At 32.0% G+C, this 20,367-nt stretch overlaps 1 long non-coding RNA gene across 1 annotated transcript; it reads right to left on the reverse strand.

The window, feature by feature from the left end:
• Positions 1–3,909: 3,909 nt before the first annotated feature.
• LOC114326406 (uncharacterized) lies at positions 3,910–6,104 on the reverse strand. Its single transcript, XR_007697649.1, has 3 exons — positions 5,827–6,104; positions 5,034–5,191; positions 3,910–4,091 (listed from the first exon to the last, which is right to left on the reverse strand). It is a non-coding gene; the product is annotated as an uncharacterized LOC114326406 (long non-coding RNA).
• Positions 6,105–20,367: the final 14,263 nt, after the last annotated feature.

Below are 20,367 nucleotides of genomic sequence, written 5' to 3' on the forward strand. Positions count from 1 at the left end.
GACCGCAGGAGTTTTGCAGTCCATACAAGTTGAAGGTTTACATTGTTTAAGATACTCAACTGAATTTTTTTAATTCTAAAAGCGGCTTACTCTACGAATGCAAAAACACGGTAAATTACCGATATTTTGCTTTGCATTACAGATATCGGAAAAAGTTATTTAAACAAGTTGTTCCAAATAATATTCTAATCCCACATACAAAATTTCATCACAAAATTCGCACTTTTAGTTTTTTCATTATTTGTAGTCAGGATCCTAAAATCCGCAGAGAAGGCTGCTGGCCGAAAAATCTCACTTGCCCGATCTCCGGGCAGCGTATGCGTTAAGCGATGTGCAATGTGCAGCTCTAAGAAGACCGGGTCTTCCTTAAACCATCCTTCAACGCTGCTGGGCTACGCGGAGCATTAGCAAGTGAGATTTTCCGGCCAGCAGCCTCCTCTGCGATTTTAGGATCCCGACTACAAATAATGAAAAAACTAAAAGTGCGAATTTTGTAATGAAATTTGGTATGTGGGGTTAGAATATTATTTGGAACAACTTGTTCAAATAACTTTTTGCGATATCTCTAACGCGAAGCAAAATAGCAAAGTAAACAAAACAGTGTATTGTGTGTAAAAAATTTATGGGGAGGCTAAGCCTCCCTTGCCTCCTCTGACCAGCCGCCACTGCCATTCACTTCTATTTTGTGCTCAAACCCGAATTTCTGTGCTTCTTCACTAATTTTATTCACAACGCTTGTTAATTATTTCGCGGTTCTTGCTCGTTCTTAACGAAGATCGCTAGATCGTCAGCAAATGCCAAGCACTGTTGCTCATTTTTCACGATTGTTTTTTCCACCTTCATGCTGCATTTTCTGACTACAGTTTATAACATCAAGTTGAATAATGTAGTGGATAAGGGATCTCCCATCTCAAGCATTTTGCCAGGGGCGGCCCGTCAGGGTAGGCAAGGTAGGCGCCGCCTAACCTCTTCAAATGTACAATAATAAATTATTTATTAATATCAATTACTTATTTCAAAACTGTAATTTATAAATTTTGACACAATACCTAAGTATCTAAAAATATAAAATAAAACAAAGCTACTTTTTAATTCATCTCTGAAGTTTTAATAATTACTGTACGCTCCCCGTAGCGTAGCATTACTACGACGGCTTTACCCTAGGGCAGGCTCTCTAAAAAGTAGCCGAACAGAATTCGCATTTTTGTCTCACTCTTTACGCTAAGCACAGAGCGGCTGTATTGTCGCTTGCCTGGCCGTGTATTTTCGGGCTATAGGTAGGCTAGATTTTTTTGAGCCTTTGACATTGGTTGTGCCGAGCTGCATCTCGGAACTGCCAATTGCATGTTTTAGGATCTTGACTACCAATTCTGAAAAAAACGAAAAGTTCGAATTTTGTCATGAAATTTGGTATGTGGGGTTAGAATAATATTTCTAACAATTTTTCCAAATAACTTTTTGCGATATCTCTAACGGAAACAAAATATTGAAAATTCGTCCTATTTGTGAATTCGCAGTAGGCCGCGTTTAAAATTTAAATTTCAGTTGACTATCTTAAAAAGTGTAAACCATCAAAATTAATGACTGCAAAATTTCAAATCTGTATTTATTTTGATAGCCGAAATATAAGGGTGTCTTCATCTTAAATGCGACACACTGTATACAGGGTGTTTGGTAAAGAATGGGCTATAACTTAACACTAGATTCCTGAGGTTAAAATATGTCGATTTGAGCTACCTTACCTTAGTACGAAAGTTGATAATAACCGAAAGTTAAAACTTTTATTTTATTTATTCTTGAATATTTCCTAACAGACATGGGATAATAACACAAAATTTGGTGAGCGGAGATTTTTTGAGACGAGAAATCTAAATTAGCCACCAAAAATGATGTATTATCCAGAGGGCGCCACATACGCCTTTCAGCGCTCATTTAATAGGTTCAATTTTTTTATTGCCCACTCTACATACTTTCTAAATAAAAAAATTTATTCTGTTAATATTTTTACTTAAAAAAGGTATACTACATTCATCTCGCTAAACTCAACGAAACGCATTTTAAATCTGCGAGGCAACATAATTTTTTGCATATCATTGTAGTTACAGTTACACCCGAAAAATAACTTAAAATCATAAAAATTTACAAAAATGTATCTCAAATTTCTTCAAATGGAATTTACGATGCAATGACATAAATATGAGAACTGGCACAATTATTATGGTTTCAAGTTTATTTTTCGGGTCTAACTACAATGATATGCAAAAATTATGTTGTATCGCAGACTTAAAATGCGTTTATCTCGAAAACAGTTGAGCTTAGCGAGATGGATGTAGTATACCTTTTTAAAGTAAAAATATTAAAAGAATAAAAATGTTGATTCAAAAACTACATGGAGTGGGAGATAAAAAAATTGAACGTATTAAATGAGCGCTGAAAGACGTATGTAGCGCCCTCTGAGTAATAGATCATTTTTGGTGGCAAATTTAGATTTCTAATCCCAAAAAACCTCGCTTACCTACCAAATTTCGTGTTGTTATCCCATATCTGTCAGGAAATATTCAAGAATAAATAAAATAAAAATTTAACTTGACACCCTGTATTTCGATTATTATCAACTTTGGTAATAAGGTAAGTTAGCTTAAATCGACCAATTTTATGCTCAGGAATGTAAGGTTAAGCTATCGCCCATTCTTTACCAAACACCTTGTACCTATATAGGTATTTACATATTATTATACACTATATGTGTCGCCTACACGGATACTGAGGTCACGAGCCGCCATTGCATTTTTCAACCGCAAATTGATCTGAAATGTGACCCTTCCAAGCAATTTCACAGGTAGAGTCATTTAGTGTCATTTTAACTAGCCTCATCAGTTTCTTTGGTATACCTAAATGTTCCATTGCTCGATACATTTTAAATATATCGACTCATATCATATTATGCTTGTCTAAAATCCACAAACAAACCATGCGGGGGAACTTCACCTCCATACCAAGTTGTCTGTATCTCCTTTAAGGAGAATATGGGGTTTAAAGTAGATCCGTCCTTTCTAAAGCCGGCCTGATACTCGTAAAGGATTCTTTCCGTATTCGTCATGTGCAAGTACTTGGCGGGGATACGAGAAACGACCGTGCGCGATTAGCCGAGAAATCTTGCAACTTTCTTAAATAATTCACATTGTCAATTGAAATTGTCAAATTGACGTATATTTCATACCTACTGTCATTGAAGAAGAAAAATTATATACAGTATGTCCCTGTAAGCCCTAATAACACAAAACATTCCATGAATGTTCCTAGAATGTACACACAGGACATTGAAAACATTCCTGGAATGTCCCCAAATGCACACGAATGTCCCTGGAAAGTACCAGGAAAGTGCTGTGTCAGCATTTTAAATATTCTTAGAATGTTCTGTTGGAACATTCCATGAATGTCTACGAATGTTCTTTGGACATTCACAGTCTATTTTTTAGACTGAATGTCTTGTTGGAACATTCCATGAATGTTCTTTGGACATTCACAGTATATTTTTAGACTGAATGTCTTGTTAGAACATTCCATGAATGTCTACGAACGTTCTTTGAACATTCACAGTATATTTTTTAGACATTCACTGAAATATATCGTCAGTAATGTGACAATACCTCCTATATGTTTTTTCATGAGGTTTGCAGGAGACGAAAAACATTTTTTAAGGTCACTTTCTGGTTTCGTACGTATTCTGACTTTTTTTGTAGTAAATAGATAGTTGAATTTACTGCAAAACAAGTCAAAAAATATATGAAAACAGGAGGTGGCCGAAACAAGTTTTTAGTCTATCTTACAAATCTCTTGAAAAAAACAGATAGGAGGTACTGTCACATCAATGACGATATATGGCCATACCAAATAATACATCCTTGATAAATATAAACATTTTTATTGCAAAAAATCTTTACATACATTTTTTAATGTAATTTGCTGACATTCCTAAATATTATAAAAAAAATGTGTCACATTTGCTTTGTAAACCTTTCTTTTGCTTTTCGTAGCCACATATTCCGTTTCCTTTCTGGTTTTTTGTAGACCACTTCTCTCAGCTGATTCTAAAAGAAAATAAAATAAAAGGTAATTTTTCTATCCTTTACAATTAACAATCAGAAGAAATATTATTTACAGGTAATAATATGCATAAATAATAATAATAAAAAAATAAATATTAAATAATATTTAAATAAATAATAAATAATATTTAATAAATAAAATAATAATAATGAACATTTTGTATTTTGACAACGACATCCGATGTGGAAGTAGAAACCTTAATAAAATTATTTTTTCAAGTAAATTGTGGCTTATTTCCCCATTAGAATAATTAATTACAAAAAAGCCACAAAGAAATAGATTTTTCACAAACAAATAAGTATTTAGTATTCATTATATTTATTGTTTTTATTATTTACTTTAATGTCCTACTGGTACATTATTTGACAAATAATGACATTTCGAAGTCTGTTAAGTACGATATAACGCCCTTGGGCATTAAATTTAAATAACGACTTAGATACTGTCAAGTTGACAAATATCAACCTAAGTAAAACTATGGTTACCACAATTACGTTACTACTGTTACTGGTAAATGTACTTATTTAAAAACTAATCAATTCAAAATTCATTCAAATTTTTCGCATATAAAGAATAATTTAGTCAGGCATTAAACGTTGAAGGCACCACAGGTATTATAATAATAACGCTTTCGGTCAACGTATATCCCTATAATACCCTTGGTACCTTAATAACTGTAACATAAGATTATACCTTAATTCTTGTTTTCGATTTCTGATGTTTTTATTTATTTACATTGAATATTAATCTGTTTTGTTGTATAATCTACTTCGCAATAATTATGTGATATATTTGACTTAAAATGAATTCAAAAATTTTTTGTAGTTGGGCAACAATGTCAACTTAGATCTCCGATGTAGATAATGAATTACAACAGTATCTATATTGTACGGACTGTATTATTAATTAGGTTATGCATATACCTGTGTGACATAAGCTATTGGAACAGCACAGTCTCTCAAACGAACAGATGAAAGTGAAGTTCTGTCAATATCTTTTTCTAAAAAGTGTTTTGAACATACTCCTCTATTAACAAATCTGATCTATACTTCATGTCTTCTTCGCAGGATCTTCTGGAAAGCTAAAAATACAAAATATATGCATTACTAAGCATTATTAACAAATTTTAGTTTTAAATAAAAAATATGATTAATGAACTCACAAAATTATTATAAAACAGCTTAGAAATTGTTTATTAGTATAGTCGGTTCCCCAAACTCAGACACAACTGGCTAGTGATTTTAGTAGGTATTTTTTTTTGTTTTTGGCCAATTTTGCCAAAATTACAGTAATTAGTACTGAGACTGAGTTTAGCAAATCGACTATAATATTCTGTGTATTCATTAGTTGGTACTGCATATTATAGTGTGTGGTCTACCATCCTATTTATAAACGCATACACTAGCAAAAACGCAAAAAGAATTATTTTAGTTTTACAAATCCTTTTGTTATTACCTATCTCTATTTACTATTTTAGTTAGGAATAAGCGAAGTTTGTGGCTTATTCACAATTGTTATTAAAATAATAAATGGATATGACCAATTATTAACTTATAAAATAAAATAATAATTCTTCTGATTTATGCCTTTTATTCACTTTGTTATATCTACGTTACTTAAAAGATTTTTTATGAATAGTATTATTAGGGTATTAATAGTATTAATTTATTTTCTGAAATACAGGGCATGCTTTCGTTTACATATTTGCATACTAACCTTTTAATAGGGCTTTTCATTCACAGTCATTTGTTTTGAGCTTCTGTCATAATTGAAACGTTATTCCTGCAGATTTTTTTATCTACATTTGTTTCTGCTACTCCAACTGCGTTAAAAACAGGACACCATTTTATGCACTATGTTAATAATACTATTAAAGCTATTATAAAAGTATCCGAATTAAAAAAATATTCTTAAAAAGCACAAATAATACAAACAACTAAAAACAATCCACGGCAAGGCAAGGTCGCCAAGATGAAGATGCCAAGATGGCCGAAGCGAGGTCGTTGGTTGGTCGTTTTTAGTCACGTGATGCCCTCTCAAGCGCCATGCACAAAAATATATGCACGGCGAATTTGAAAATGAACGCAAAAGAAATAAATATAAATGCCTCTCTTGGGTTTTGCATAAGTTATAAGTATTTTTTTTATTAACAAAATCGCATTCCAAGTTGAATATTCGCGAACAATAATTTTTATTACATTTGTATGTTTATAATCTTGGGAAACTCTTTAAATTTGACATATTATTGCACTGTAGGCCTAAAATGTCACTTAGTTTGTCTGGTATGTTATAAGTAATGTTGTATCTCTTACACGTATGTATTATTTCGCAACTTAAAATATAGGAACATTGGTAGTATGTTCACAGAATGTCTTATGGTAACATTCCAGGAATAATTTAAACAGATGTTCACCGAATGTTCCCTAAATGTCCAGGACATTCAAATATTGATAGAACTTTGGTAGTACATTCCTGGAATGTTGTGTGTTGTTAGGGAGTTGTATCCATATGGAAAACTTTTTTATTATTAATTTTACGAAAAAAAGTTATTCTTCATAAAAAGCTCTGCATGGTCCAAAACCTAAGATTTAACCATCAAATATCAAGTTTTTTGAATATTATACGAGTTATGTCAAAAAGTTTGAATTTCACTCAAGAGTAAAATAGCTTTATTTTTCACAATATTGAAAATTGCTATTATAAAAAGTTGTTTGGAATTAGAAACTATATTCTAATATGCAATTATATCCTTCTAATTGAAAATTTTTTTCTTTGAAAAATTATGGATAACTAACATTATTTTCAGTTATTTCAATTCAGATAACTCTTTTATTATTAATTTTACGAAAAACAGTGATTCTTAATAAAAAGTTCTGCATGGTCTAAAACCTAAAATACAACCATCTTATGTCAAATTTTATTAATTTTATACGAGGTATGTCAAAAAATATGAATTTCGCTCAAGAGTAAAATAGATTTATTTTCCACAATATCGAAAATTGTTATTATGAAAAGTTTTTCAGAATTAAAAACTATGTTTCAGTTTTTCAGTATGTAATTATATCCTTCTAATTTAAATATTCTGAACTATAAAGGTACTTTACTTTTGATCTAAATACCTATATCTTTTTTGACATACCTCGTATAAAATTCATAAAATTTGATATAAGATGGTTGTATTTTAGGTTTTACACCATCCAGAACTTTTTATTGAGAATCACTTTTTTTCGTAAAATTAATAATAAAAGAGTTATCAGAATTGAAATAACTGAAAATAATGTTAGTTATCCATAATTTTTCAAAAGAAAAAAAAATTCAATTAGAAAGATGTAATTGCATACTAGAATATAGTTTTTATTTTCAAACAACTTTTCATAATAGCAATTTTCAATATTGTGAAAAATAAAGCTACTTTACTCTTGAGTGAAATTCAAACTTTTTGACATACCTCGTATAATATTCAAAAAATTTGAAATTTGATGGTTAAATCTTAGGTTTTGGACCATGCAGAGCTTTTTATGAAGAATACGTTTTTTTCGTAAAATTAATATTAAAAAAGTTTTCCATATGGATACAACTTGCAGGGACATACTGTATGTTGCTCCACAATATTGATATGGTATGCATATTATTATATATAATTTATTATATTATAATTATTATATAAAATTAAATTTAATTAATTTTAATTGGATTTTGCTTGCAGCACTGCATTTTAATAAATAATTGTATTTACTACATTCAATTGTTTACCTTTTAATAACATAACCTCAATTTTACTTATTCTTCTTATAATTTTTGGGCTAGGGCCTTGACAATTATCCAGCAACCAGGACTAAAATAATTGGCCAATATAATGAAAAGTGCTAAAAATATTGCTGAGCTAAGAAACCAGGTGTCGCTTTTCCGAACTTGCACGGTCCCTTTCTCAATATTCTTGTCAAGATTTTGTATACAGTATCTAATAAGGCTATACCTCTATAAATACTTGTCACATTTTGGTTTGTCTCCTTCTTTATACATCGATCAGCGGGCATAATATGCGGGCCTCAAAAATACCAATCCATTGGCTTTATTTCATTTTCCCATACTTGCACTATTAGTTGACTAATATGAAAACTATTTTGGAATCCGCATAAACTCAATTTTGTCTCAAACTCAACAGTTCTTGAAACTTTGTAATGTAAATATAATACTTTTATTAAATACGGGCCAAAAATCTTGATTGATGGATTTCCGACGGTTTTTCACACTCGTTTTGTTAACAAGGTGATAATTTGTATTTTAAGGCATTAACTCACAGTTCTAGTATTAAAACAGATACAGGGTAATTTATGGCAAATAATAATTATTTTTAAAAGTCATCATCATCAAGGCTTTTCATTACGAATGGAATGTTGGCCGCTCTTACTTAGAGCTCTCTTATTAGCTTATTGCGATGAATCACTCCGCATTCGTCTTGTATGTTTAGCCTATGATATCTCCATTACGTTTTATTGCCTGCTAGTATTCGCTCTATTACTTCTTCACTTCTCCTATTTTGCCATTTACAATTACTCCCAAATATTTAAATTCATGAACTCTTTCAAAAGTATTTTTGAAATTTTGAAATTTTTTTTTTCAATAATTTGTATACCTCTATTCCGTGTTTGATTTTTCAGGGTTCTTACTGCTACTATTTGTGTTGAGTAGTGACCTACATTTCCTTTAATTCAGCTGGCCTTGATTGTTTCTTCTACTGCTATGTTGAATAGTGTGATTGGCAGGGTCGCACTCCTGTTTTTGATAACCACAGTTTTATGATGAGAAAACTGAAACAGGAATATACAAAGAATGGGATGAAACTAAACAAAAAAAAACTGAATACCTAGCAAGGGAGAATACAAAAATAAAACAGCCGGAAATAAACGAAGGCAAACAAATTAGAGGAACAGACAAGTACAAATATTTAATTTTTATAATATCAAACAAAGGAACAGCAGACGAAGATATAAAAAATAGACTAGGATAAACAAAAGACTGCATACGAAAATTGAACTCGGTACTATGGAACAGTGCCGGATTAACCATTAGGCAAAATAGGCAGTTACCTAGGGGCCTCGGCCCCAAAGGGCTTAAAACGAAAAAAAAAAAATTAAAATTAAATAAAAACTATAAATCATATTACGTTGAAAAATTCAAATATCGCGCAATACCATAAAAGCGATGGTGGACTTATAAAACCACATTATAATGCGTGCTCTTGTTCACATAGGAAGTCTATGTTGTGAGAATAAATCGCTAATGGTATGTTATTAAATCGCTACTCTTTGGTAAAAGGAAAAGTAAGTACTACAGATGGAAATAAGAAAATAAAATTTGAAAGTAGAGCAGAAAACGCAAGAAAATTCAGGAGAAACAAGAAGATCCTTACGCAAGATCCAAAACAGAACCAAAACTTATTTAAACTCAGTTTTACACGGAAATCCTTAGCTAGTGAAGATGCAACAAATGAAAATGCACTGATGAAATAGAAATAACTGAGAGAAACATAGCTTCCCTAACTGAAGCAGACGAAAAAACATGTAACAACAGTTCTATTCCAGTTTAAGAAGTTAAATAACCAGAAACCGAGAGTAAGTTTGAAATTGAAGTTAAAGATAAATCGGGTCCTAACTTCGGAAAATGACATCGGATTACGGAATACAATAACTGAAGAAGTACGGAAGTTTTGGATTGGGAAAGGTCTTGAGAATTTAAAACCCTTGATGGAAGTTTTTCAGCATAAAAAAGAAATTTTGAAGGCATTACAAGATTTATACACAATCTATGGTTTTTCGAAAACATAGATATCAGTGAAACAAAAATTAAAAGAGATTGGGTAACGTATTCTCGTATTCTTCCTCAAATGGAATATCGTATTTTGGGTTTATTCAGTCCGTGTATAACTTTTTTTCAGCCTCTGCCCACCGTTGGGAAGTTATAACCAAATGCTTAAATGAAACTCCACTAGAGATCTGCGACAAGTCCTTTATCTAAAGGTTACAACGCTTTCAAATCTGCTCTTCATACCCTTGACGAAGATACTAATGAGAAAGCTAAAACAGTTCATGAGGTTAAGTGTTTGTTGAAAGAAATGTCAATGTCCAAAAAGAAACATTCATAATGAACGAGTTTTGGGCAACAATATTTTAGAACCCATCAACGCTGTCAGTAAATCATAATAGAGAGGAGAGGTTGAACTTCAAACTGCAGTTCAACTTTTAAATTCACTTTTGGAGTTCTTAAAATCCCAAAGAAATAATTTTGCTTACTACGAGCAGAAGAACTGCGATCTACAATACTATCAATATTCCGACGCGAGTAAAACAAAGCGAGCAAAAAACTACATTTTGATGATGCTAATTCCAATAAAGTTTTTATACAGGGTGGTCAAAAGTTAAAGGATGAAACGTATCTACCAATGTTCGATAAGCGAATTACTGAGTCGTCGGTTGACAGTGTAGTGTACGGGTCAGTGTAGGTACTCAGTATTTGGTATTTTGTGTGTTTTTCCAAAATTGAATGATACTCAAATAAAGGAGTGTGCTTCAAAACTACATGAAAACTATCCCAGTGATATTGAATCTGAACTTGAAGATGAACTAGAGCAGTTCAAATATTTTATAGCCCAGCTTCAAGACTTGCAAGGAAAACAATTTATTTCTGCTTCACAGTCATTTTGGGTTATTTCGCAACAGGCGAACGGACATTTTCAAAAATGGATGAGAAGCTGCTGAGTAACAAGAAGTGATATAATAAGTAACATAGAGGCTAAGAGAAAAATGGGAGTGAACTTAGATATAATACGCTACATCGAACAGAAGAGATTAATCTGGTACGAACATGTCAGGAGACCAGACCAAAATCGTTTGATAAATACAATAACAGAGTGGAGCCAAATAGGAAAAAGGAAGAGAGGCAAACCCCGAAGAGATGAATTGGACCAAACAATGGAGAAAATAAATCTTGGGCAAGGGGACTGGCAAGTCAGAAAGAGCAGGAGAGAACGGTTGAGCGAAGGAATACAGTGACAACTGTAAAAATCCTTAGTATTTATACTATTGTTGATTTCCAGGAACCAACCATATTGATTGTAGAAGATGGACTTTTTAATTTATTTTATATATTTTCAATGGAGCTCTTTAGTCTAAAAATTTGGTTGATGTAAGTTAATAATTTTGATCATGGCATGATCATGAAAATACAACACATTGTGTTGTATTTTCGAATACTTACTAGTTAGATAAATATAAAAAATAATAGATTTTGTTAAAACAGATATTATACATTTTATATAATTTTATTATTTACATTTTTATTATTTTTCCAGTACATTAAGCTGCTCCCTATAATTCTCATTATTGATTAGCGGTATTTCCTGGAAACTAGGTTTACGTAATGAATATTAATTAAGAAAATATTGAACGTTTACAAATAATCAGAGTGTTCGAGACAAGAATTTTATTAATAGCTACTTTCTTAACCAAAAAAATTTGAAAAATTTGAAGGGAAATTTTATACCTATTTGAATTTATGGTGTGTGTTTGCTTTAAAGATCTTCTTTAATTAAATTAGCAATTAAAAATAAATATTTATGTTTTAGTATTCAAGTTATTTTGATATTAGCCAATTACTGTTTAGCATATTATTAGTCATTAGGCAATGGTACATTAGAATGTTGTAGTGAAGCTATTTTCTTGTGGCATTTTTGCAATTAAGATGATCGGTACGTATTTTTCGGCTGCAATGCTATTCAAATGGGGATTCATTTTTTTTGAATCCTGAGAAAACTAATAAGTATTTCTAAAAAATTTAAACGCAGAATGAGAGATTACGTTATTAGCGAGGGCCGAAAGTCCGTGAGAACTTCTATAATGTTTATTTTAATAAGTTACAGGGGTGAAAAACTAAGAGAAAATGTAGTGTGATTTTAATTTCAAATATCTCATTCGAAAGAAACTTCTTATATATTCTAAGGGACTTTCGGCCCTCGATAATAATTTACTCTTTCATTTTGTGTTTAAATTTTTAAAAAATATTTATTAGTTTTTTCAGGATTCGAAAAAAATGGACATTCGTGGAAATCGAACATTAGCTATCTTTGTCATACAACGCACTCATTCGAATATAATGTTATGACAAGACTCAAGACAGTGACAAGTAGAGATGTGTCCGACCCGCTATTTTGATATAGCAGTTCATTCTGCTACTGCTTTTTAACGCTTTTACGATGATAATAAAATCAATCAAAGAGTTGTATATTAAATAGTATTGATAGTGTATTTGAAAAATAATAATTGATTTAAGGGCGTACAATTAATAAAAAGTTATTTATCGTTTATATATTATATATGGAAAAGTCTTTCAAGTCATTAAAGTTCAAATAAAGAGTTTGTTCCGATAACCGTAAATAGGTACGAGTTTAGCTATAAAGTAAAGTGCCCATGGTGGCATAAAATGTAGTAAATGCTAATGTATCAAGTACGTACTACATTTTTGAAGATTTCACTACACCAAAAAAGCATTTGCTTTTCTCCGTAGTATTTGCTACTATTTACCAGCCTACATAGAAGAATGTATTACGATTTTGAAGTATGTGCTTTTTTAGTAGTATTTTGCTTCAGTTTAAGTGAACTTGGTGGGTGGACGTCTTCGGCGTAGGTATTTTTTTGTTACAATATGGCAGCATTTATGAACGTGTGTCACAGAAAAATTTAGAAACTAAGAAAAAGATTCTTAATTTTTGGGGTCATTCTTTTATCAAATAAAATTTTATAATTGTAAAGAAAATTAACAAATAACAATTGTTCATTTTTATTCTCGCGTAACTCTTTTGTCGCTTCGGATATGAGTCACTCATTTTTACTCATGTACAATTATTATAATAATTTGGTACGTAAAAATGTGAATTCACAAATCACAAGCACATGGAAAAGTAATTCAATCACGATTGGTGTAATGCGGACACGGCTGGCGCTACGCTTTGTAGTATATACTTCTGGTCAGTAGTAGGTACTTCTGTTGTGTAGTAAGTTCTTCTCAACAAAAGCACCTACTTTTATGTAAAAGAAAGAAATAGTGACTATTTGCTGAAGCAATAGCAACTACTACGTTTTATGCATTCCGCCCATTTTCTTGAGTGAATTATTAAATGTTGACTTCATATTTTAATAAAGATGATTTTAAGATTTTATAATTAAAAGCTTCGCTTTTTACGGAGAGTTTTAACGCTTTTTCGGCTACTTTTCCTAAGTGACTTCTCTATTGAGGTTGGCGGTCAATATGGCAAATTTCTCTCTATTCTGGGCTTGATGAATTAAGTCATTTCCTGTTGTGTGGGTCCAATCTCTGATGTTTCGGAGCCAATATTTTTTCTTTCTTCTTTAACCCCTTTTACCTTCGATCTTGCCATCTAATATTACCTGGAGCTGCTCAAATTCCCTATGGCGCATTATGTGTCCTAGATATGACGTCTATCTAATTTTGGTAGAATTGACCAGATGAGGACGTGTGTTTTATTACTGTGTATTATTTTCAGTAATGTTTCATTCGTGTCATTTTCAATCCTTTTATTTATACAAGTAAAGGTTATCCAAGAACATTCAAAAACTGAACGAAACCGAAATAGCCATCTCTACCTTTCTAATGACAATGTCACTGTCAACCTAATGTTTACATCTCCAGTTTCCATACCAGAGAGAATTTACTACACGTAATTTGCCGTGTAAAGACAGAAAAAGTAGGGATACCCGTAAAATATTTGCGAATTATGTACCCATAGCCTTAACTAGTTTTGATGGGAAATAAGCCACAATTTTACTAAAAAATAATTTTATTACCGTGTCGACGCCTAAATCGGGTGGTTTTGTCAAAAACAAAAAATATTAATGAATTAAACACAAATGTTGTTGCTTAGTAAAAAAATTCTTCTAATAATTTATTTAATCTGACTCACTTATATCGGCAATTCAGGCATATATATTATACATTTTAAAGTAGAAGACTTTAAAATGATATTGCCAATATTTATGAGTTGCGTTCCTGGGACCACTTTATTGAAAGATAAGTTCATTCTATTACATGAAATCAACCCCAACTCAAGAATATCCGTCACAAATAAATCATAACATGTGATCTGTCTTTAAAACGACAACCACATGCAATGGTGACAGTAAAATTCTCGCGCTAGAGATTCCATACTAAATCACGACGGAAAACGAGGGAAAAACCTTGTGATACTATCCCGTCATAGTAAGTATTAGGTCTTACTTTAGTTTACTCTCAAAACTAACACCAAATTCTGACCTTAATATGTGCATATGTTATTTTAAATTATAAATAATATTAATATATTATTAGAAGGTTGACAAATATATTTAAGCGTTAAAAGTTGCATTTCTATGAGTACACAGTGTGTCAAATTGAAAAAGTATCACCCTCTATAATTTGCTCTATTTACAAAATTTAAAAATATGCAAATTCAAATTTATTTGTTAGGGGGCCATTTTGTAGACCAATTTTAACACAATCCCCAAAATGTTTAATGGAAAGGGGGGTTGAGTGATACCTCAATTTAAAAGCCGTAAAATGTGACGTGTTTTTCATATTTATAGACTTTCTATAGGGACCAACTAGACGCAGACATAGAAATAAAACGTAAAATAGCAATGACTAAAACTACTTTTATGAAAATGAAGTCATTTCTTTGCAATAATCATCTCAGTTTAGAATCATCGATCATGAACAGAATTGAAGCATTAGAAATGTGGATTCATTGACCGATGCTGAAGATACCTTGGACAGCAAGAAAGACTAATGAAGAAGTATTGTCTAACTAGTTCTATTGTCTAACTAGTAAACTAAGGATGGTCAACAAAGATAGAGAACTGTTAAAGGCTGTTAAACATTGAAAAATATCTTATACTACTATACTACTATAAAAGCCCTATACTACTAGTACTTTTCTTTGATCCTAACCTCTACATGTTGCTAAATAACCAGTAACTCTGGGAATTTAAATACCCGGTAAATCTTAGAATTTTCCGAGTTTGTGCCTCTATATCTCTTAAAAACCCTCGATCAGATCGAGATCTGCCCATGAGAACTTTTCGTCAGGATGGGTCAAAGAGTATTTTCCCAAAGTATGAACTAAATCCACTGGGACCTAATTTTCATAAGGTTTGTGCGGGGTACTTTGACTTTGGACTTCCGGTTTTAGAGTTACAACCGGAAGTACCATTTTAAAGTCGTCGATATAGTATAAGCGCCATTAATTCTACGTTCTTTAGCAAGATGAGAACAAATATTTAATTTTGGTTTTTATATCGCTTCCGGCTTAAAAGTTCTAACACTAACCGGAAGTATGTACCATATTATAGTCGCAGAAATAGTACCTATGTACCGGGTGTCCCAATAAGAATGGCTCTCGGCCATATCTCAGGAACCGTTTATAGTAGAGCTTTGAGAAAAAAATATTTATAACAAAAGTTGCCTCAGGAAAAGCCTGGAAATTATTTTCATAATTGTGGGTCCACCGCTAGAGGGCGTAATTGAATATCAAAAATAAAAAAATCTAAATTTTACAAAGTTTTCCTAATGAAGGGGCACTGGAAATCCGATTATTGTATTCTTCATCAAATTCTGCGCATATTTTATTTAACAAGTTTAACTCTACCTTTGCAAATAAGAGGTGGGGGTGAGTGGGAACCTTGTTATGAAAAAATGGCTGTAAGTCCGGTTCTGCTAAATCAAATTTTGAAAACTGGGTCTTGTTGAAGACAGAGCTTTTTCTTCAATGTAAGCGTGATAATTTTGAACCATCCTAATAAGTAATAAGCCAGCTGGGAGGCGTTATTTAATTTTTTTCTAGAAATCTAGTTTTCTTTGGAAAATATTAAATACAAGTATGCATTTTTAATTATACTTTATAAAATTAGATTAAATTAGCAATAGAATAGCGAAAACCGCATGTCGATACCTTTTTTCTATCTCAAGATATCTCGAGAAACGTGTAAATTTTATACATAACTGTTACTATCACCGGTAAACTAAGTTAATGAAAAGTAGTGTGCTGTGGAAAAACACAAAATAACATTTTCCAGATGTCAACGTATAAAAATATAATTAATTAAAACAACAATATAAAGAGAAACAATACTATTAAAATTAAATATAACACAGAACAAAAAGAAGTACTTAGTGACGACCTAAACATTCAAATTGTTGCCCATCATACACTACTCTAGAATACATTATCCAGAAAATACTAAACGCCATTCAAAGCATATCGAGAGCAAAAATTGAGACTGCTGTTCAATCTACTCTTGAAAGAGTAAATGTTTGCAACGAAAATGATGGGCAAAAATTTGAACGTTTATGTCATCACTAAATGGTTGTTTTTATTTCTTTGTAATAGGACTTTTCAACGCTTCTCATTTGTTTCGAGCCTCTGTCATATGCCGTATAATCCGTGTATAATATTAATATACGAGATATGAACGAGCCTCGAAACAAATGAGAAGCGTTGAAAAGACCTAATATACGTTGACAGCTGGAAAATGTTTCTTTGTTGTTTCCATAGCACACTACTTTTAATGAATTATTTCGTTTACCGGTGACAGTAACAGTTATGTTTTTAAATTTACACGTTTTGTAAGATATCTCGAGATAGAAAAAAGGTATTAACATGCGGTTTTCGCTATCCTGTTGCTAATTTTGCCTAATTTTGTAATATGGTATTAAAAATGCATGTTTGTATTTAATATTTTCCAAGGAACACTAGATTTCTGAAAAAAAATTAAATAACGCCTTCTAGCTGGCATATTACTCAGTAAGTTGGTTCGAAATCATAACTTTTACATTGACGAAAAAGATCTGTCTTCAACAAGATCAAGTTTGCAAAATTTGATTAAGCAGAACCGGACTCACAGCCAGTTTTTCATAACAAGGTTCCCACTCACCCCCACCTCTTATTTCCAAAGGTAGACCTAAACTTGTCAAATCAAATATGCGTAGAATTTTATGAAGAATACGACGATTGGATTTCCAGTAACCCTTTATTAGGAAAATTTTGTAAAATTTAGATTTTTTAATTTTTGATATTCAATTACGCCCTCTAGCGGTGGTTCCACAATTATGAAAATAATTTCCAGGCTTTTCCTGAGGCAACTTTTGTTATAAAATTTTTTATTTCAAAGCTCTACTATAAACGGTTCCTGAGATATGGCCGAGAGCCATTCTTATTGGGACACCCGGTACATGTGAAATATCAGTCTAAGCGTATTAAAAAGTCGGGCTTGAATTTTTAGTTCCGGTTTTGAAGTAATTTGCTTTTAAACAGTTATGACCAAAAGTTTAGTAAAAGTGACTCAAAATTGGTCAACACAAAGTTACACGAAGAGTTCAAATATCGACTTCTAGGACGACTTCTATATCGACGAAAACCTAAGACTTACGAAATCCACTTATTTTTTTTCAAAGTGCATTCAAAGCAAAATGGGTGAAGGCAATAGTTGAATAGATATTTAAGAACACACTGTATTATCACAGCACGTATCTGTTAGGAGTCTCACCGATACCAAAGCACGGCCGTTACACGTTTTAGTAGTTTCCGACGGTCGTGCAGTTTCTCTATGTTATTAATAATATTACACGCCGACAATATTTCCCAAACTACATACTAGTTACTTAAGAAAGTACCTAAGACTATGTTAGCTATACGGAAGTTGAACATCCTAATTTACTACTACCTTAAAGAGAAAATTATTATTATTTATTATAAAAAAGCAATACCAAAGAAACGGAAAGAATTATCCCGTGAAGAAAACTATATAAATTACCAGAGAACGGCAGTTCTCGCCAGTGGCGCACACCAACACCCCCCTACACGCGACACTATATATGTATACACGAAATTTTCGATTTTCTAAATCTGACTGATTTGAAAGATGGACCAAGTCCCATCTTAAAGTTCAGGAAAAGACTCACCTATTCATACGTCAACCATCCATTTTGGTCCAAGGGTGTGGATTTTACGGCCCTTTTTATTTAGGGTCAGTTTTTCGTTCTCGTCCCCAAAACTCCCAAAAACTTTAAAAATTTAAGTCCGACCTTTGCGGCTTCTAATAGTACTGATCATTACCTTTTCAACGCATGTCTAATTTTAAAAATCGGTTATACCATTCAAAAGTTACCGAGCTCAGAAATATGACTCAATTTTTATTTTAAAAAGGGAAAATGTTTGTGGATATGTATGTGTGCTTGAAAGTTAAACCGATTTGAATTTTTTTTCTGTGTTTGAAGAGGGGGTCAGGGCCGATTCAGCACCGGTGTAGTTTGTGACTTTTGACCACCAATAAGCCAGCCAGAGGACTTGGTAGGTACAAAACGGCATATTTTTTGGGGGTATATATCTTCGGAAAAAGAAGAGACAGGAGAACAGCAAGTGCACCAAATCAATAGTGTTGAGTTAAGCTTTCAAATGATGTCTAAGCTATCAGGATCAGACATACATACGGCTCAGTATAGCCGAAAAACTGAAGAACTATACTTTGAAAATTTTGGTTTTTCGACAATTACGCAAAATTTCAACCCACGAATTCCGCCAATAACTGAGCTTTTGTAGAAGGACTATAGACGAATCTAACGGTGTATACGTCATATCCAAGAAAATTCGAATTTTTAAGTTATAGGCTTCATAAATATGATCAAATCTATTTCCTACGGGGAAAACGGTTTCTCAAGCTCAATAATTCCTGTAATAGCTTCAGTAATCATAGCTGACCTTAGATCCATCAGATACTACTGGTAAATACGTTCCAAACTCATGTTTACTGATCAAAATCGGTTAAGCCTTTTAGAAGTTATTAAGCTACAAAAGTATAATCCAATTAACGATTATTCCCGAAATGGTTTATGCAGTTGTAGTGATTACGACGCTAAATTTGATCTGGCAACAGTCAATCCGACTTCATTTACCGGTGATCTCAATATTTTTTTTCAATCTATTGCGAATAGGAAAAAATCTACTGTACATTCGATGGACACTAGATCATTTGGGAGATAATGCAACAAAGGTGACCATTTATAAAGCTTAACGAGTAATAGAGGAACATTGCATTCAACTTCATACATTTAATTTATAAATAACTTTGAAAAACTCTAAAACTTTGAAAATGTATTTTCATTTTGATGTAAAACAAAATTCTAGTTTTATTTTAAAAGATTCTTCCATAATATTTGCTAAATTTGAAGTAAACTCGCCACAAAAGAGTTTCAAAATTCAAAATGTATCAAAGTTACTTTTTTGTGGCGCGTTTACTTCAAATTTAGCAAATATGGAAAAATCTTTTAAAATAAAACTAGAATTTTGTTTTGCATCAAAATGAACATACATTTTCGCGCCACGTAATGTTCATATCAGATCTTTTAGGGCGTCTGATTTAAGGCGTTTAGCGGTTTTTTATTCTTGTATATTATACATTACATACACTGAACTAAAAAGTTAATTCCATTGGAACAGCAGTGACAGAACAAATGAAAACATGAATTAACAAAATCATAAAACACAATAAAATACCGGAAGAATGGAGAACGAGCGAACTAATTCTACTATTCAAAAAAGGAGATAAAAAGCAGCCAGAAAACTACAGAGGTACCAACTTCTTAAATACTACCCTAAAACTTACAACTAAAATTTTACAAGACCTAATGGATCAGAACCTTAGCAGATGAACACCAGGGTTTTCGTACTGGAAAATTGTGTGCAGATGCAATATTCGTCATAGAGCAAATTACTGAGAAATCACTAAAGCATAATAGACCATCATTTCTATGTCTGATTGACTTGAAGAAAGCATTTGACAGAGTAAGACTCAAAGATGTAATCCATCTTCTGTATAATAGAGAAGTCCCTCTAGATATCATAAAAACTATTGAAAACATCTACCAAAACAACAAAATGGAATTGTAGAATATATGGACAACTTACAGAACCTATAGATATAGGAAGCGGAATAAGACAGGGAGACTCTTTGAATCCTACGAATGCTCTTCAATATAGTCATGTATGAAATCATCAAAAACGTCAACAAAAGAAGAGGATACAGAATGGGAAATTAAAAAGTAAAAATGCTCTGCTACGCAGACGACGTAATATTGATAGCCCAAGATGAAGATAGTCTGCAAAGATTAGTCCGCAGATTTAGCATAAGAGCAAAAGAATTCAATATGACACTT

Source organism: Diabrotica virgifera, chromosome 4 (genome assembly GCF_917563875.1).
Source record: "Diabrotica virgifera virgifera chromosome 4, PGI_DIABVI_V3a".
NCBI classification, from domain to species: Eukaryota; Metazoa; Arthropoda; class Insecta; order Coleoptera; family Chrysomelidae; genus Diabrotica; species Diabrotica virgifera.